This window comes from Ailuropoda melanoleuca, unplaced genomic scaffold (genome assembly GCF_002007445.2).
Source record: "Ailuropoda melanoleuca isolate Jingjing unplaced genomic scaffold, ASM200744v2 unplaced-scaffold7480, whole genome shotgun sequence".
In the NCBI taxonomy this organism is placed as follows: Eukaryota; Metazoa; Chordata; class Mammalia; order Carnivora; family Ursidae; genus Ailuropoda; species Ailuropoda melanoleuca.
The window spans coordinates 345,582-349,325 of record NW_023250281.1 but is presented as its reverse complement, the minus strand read 5'-3'; positions in this window follow the sequence as shown (position 1 = coordinate 349,325).

Sequence of the window (3,744 nt, the reverse complement as noted above, 5' to 3'; positions counted from 1 at the left end):
AAAGTAAAGGGGAGTTTGTGGCACAGTGTGGGAAGGTGTACAACTAACACCCCACTTGTGGGATTCCTGAGTAGCGGTGTGGGTCCCAGAAGTCCAAGGTCCAGAATTTCAGGGCAAATAGCAACAGACATTACCCTTCAGATTTCTTTTCCTATTTCCCTTTCCTCAGACATTGCAGTCTCTCTTCAAAGAAAGGGAAACATGTCCCTCCAGCTACAGGTGGCTGGGCAGAGTCTTGCTCACAGCCTTTACCCTCCACTTGCTTTGCCAGAAAGGCCTTGCTGTCACACTGTTGGAACTGGCACCACTTTTTCTGCCACTAGCACTTCTGCCTCCAACTTTGCTACAACTCTTCTTGCTCCACAGCATCCTCTATCCTCTGCCGTCCAATCCATCCAGTTTCAGGTGCACAAATATATGGGTCTTTCAGGGATCCCAATACGCTGCTCAAAGATTTTGTTTTGTTTTGTTTTGGTTATAAATGCTGATTATTTCTAAATCAAAGGGAAGAGAAAAAGGGACAAGGCATGCCATCAAAATACTGAGATCATTTCCCCCTTCAAAAAATTTGTATCCATTATATCCAACCTTAGAAAATAACAAGTAAATCTGAAGTGAATGTTGGGTTATACAAATTTGTATGTAAACATGTTTTCTTTTTCTCCTAAGTATACACATAAGAGTGGGATGGCTAAATCGTAGGTGTGTGGTGGGGGTCCCACAACACAAGACAGAGAGAATGGCAAAAGAGAACAGCCAAGAGAGATGGACAAATGATAATAAGGGGAAACATTACCCCCAAGACAGTGAATGTTGTAAGGAAGATATGGTACAGATGGACTAAGAATAGAGTCTATTTGCCTTGGGCACAGAAAAAAAAAGGTGTAGTTTCTTTTTTTCTTTTCATTTCTTAATGTTTTTTTGTTATATAATGTTAGTCACCATACAGTACATCCCTGGCTTCTGATCTAAAGTTCGATGATTCATTAGTTGCGTATAACACCCAGTGCACCATGCTATATGTGCCCTCCTTACTACCCATCAACAGTTTATCCCATTCCCCCAACCCCCTCCCCTCTGAAGCCCTTAGTTTTCTTCTCATAGTTGACATGATACTCTATATGGAAAACCCAAAAGAATCCACTGCCAAAATATTAGAAGTTATAGAGCAATTCAGTAATGTGGCGGGATATAAAATCAATGCTCAGAAATCAATTGCATTTCTTTTTTTAAAATTTTATTTGTCTATTTATTTACTAAGATTTTATTTATTTGACAGAGAAAGACAGCCAGCAAGAGAGGGAACACAAGCAGGGGGAGTGGGAGAGGAAGAAGCAGGGCCATAACGGAGGAGCCTGATGTGGGGCTTGATTGCATAACACCGGGATCACGCCCAGAGCCGAAGGCAGACGCTTAACCTCTGTGCCACCCAGGCACCGCAGAAATCAGTTGCATTTGTATACACGAATAATGAGACGGAAGAAAGAGAAATTAGGGAATCCATCCCATTTACAATAGCACCAAAAACCATATGTTACCTTGGAATAAACTTAACCAGACACGTGATGGATCTATATTCTAGAAACTGTAAATCATTCTTGAAAGACATTAAGGATGACACAAGAAGATGGAAAAATATTCCATGCTCATGGATCACAAGAATTAACATAGATAAAATGTCCATGCTACCCAGAGCAATCTACACTTTCAATGCTATCTCGATCAAAATACCAAGGACATTTTTCAAAGAACTGGAACAAATAGTCCTTAAATTTGTATGGAAACAGAAAAGGCCCCAAATCTCCAAGGAACTGTTGAAAAGGAAAAACAAAGCTGGGGGCATCAAAATGCCAGATTTTGAGCTGTACTACAAAGCTGTGATCACAAAGACAGCATGGTACTGTCACAAAAACAGACACATAGACCAATGGAACAGAATAGAGAACCCAGAAATGGACCCTCGGCTCTTTGGGCAACTAATCTTTGATAAAGCAGGAAAAAAAACATCTGGTGGAAAAAAGACATTCTCTTCTATAAATGGTGCTGGGAACATTGGACAGCTACATGCAAAAGAATGAAACTTGACCACTCTTTCACACCATACACAAAGATAAACTCCAAATGGANTGGACAGCTACATGCAAAAGAATGAAACTTGACCACTCTCTCACACCATACACAAAAATAAACTCCAAATGGATGAAAGACCTCAATGTGAGACAGGAATCCATCAAAATTCTAGAGGAGAACATAGGCAACAACTTCTATGACATCGGCCAGAGCAACCTTTTTCACGACACATCTCCAAAGGCAAGAGAAATAAAAGATAAAATGAACTTATGGGACTTTATCAGGATAAAGAGCTTCTGCACAGCCCAGGAAATAGTCAAAAGAACTAAGAGGCAGCCCACGGAATGGGAGAATATATTTGCAAATGATACTACAGATAAAAGACTGGTATCCAAGATCTACAAGGAGCTTCTCAAACTCAATACGTGAGAAACAAATAAACAAATCATAAAATGGGCAGAAGATATGAACAGACACTTTTCCAATGAAGACATACAAATGGCTAACAGACACATGAAAAAATGTTCAAAATCATTAGCCATCAGGGAAATTCAAATCAAAACCACACTGAGATACCACCTTACGCCAGTTAGAATGGCAAAAATTGACAAGGCAAGAATCAACAATTGCTGGAGAGGATATGGAGAAAGGGGATCCCTCCTACACTGTTGGTGGGAATGCAAGTTGGTACAGCCACTCTGGAAAACAGTGTGGAGGTCCCTTAAAAAGTTAAAAATTGAACTACCCTATGACCCAGCCATTGCACTACTGGGTGTTTACCCCAAAGATACAGACGTAGTAAAGAGAAGGGCCATATGCACCCCAATGTTCATAGCTGCATTGTCCACAATAGCCAAATCATGGAAGGAGCNTGGAAGGAACCGAGATGCCCTTCAACAGATGACTGAATTAAGAAGTTGTGGTCCATATATACAATGGAATATTAAACAGCTATCAGAAAGAATGATTTCTTCAACATTTGCTGCAATATGGACGGCACTGGAGGAGATAATCCTAATTGAAATAAGTCAAGCAGAGAAAGACAATTATTATATGGTTTCTCCCATCTATGGAACCTAAGAACTAAGAGGATTGTAGGGGAAGAAAGGGATAAAAAAGGGGGGATGATCAGAAGGGGGAGTGTAGCATGAGAGACTATGGACTATGAAAAGCTGCAGTTTAAAACAGCACAAAATAGCATATAAAAGAAACAACACTAGAATTCTGTGAAATGGCAGAGTAGCTGTGGTAATGCTCTGTGGGTCACAGAGATTAAAGGATGACAAGTTTATGTTTTCTTTCCACCTTAAAGGCACAGACCAGGCAGAGTCCACTGGCCATATGTGGCCTCAGCAAGCCACAGGTCCACAAACTCATACTAGTCCCATTCATTCTAGAGTACAAAAAAAAGCACATGCTAAAAGGGAAGGCAGAGGGGCTTTGGGAATGCTTTTGTCAGAGGCACCTACTGCTTCAATGAGTGCTGTGTCCACAAGCCAACACCAGACCTGGTCACAGTATGGCATGGAAAAAATATTTTTCTTTCTTTCTTTCTTTTCTTTCTTTCTTTTTAATTTTTTTCCTATATTTTTTCTTTTATCTCTCTTTTTTCCAAGATATATTGATTTATTTTATAAAGAGCATGCTGCAGAGAGGGCAGAGGGAGAGAGAGTC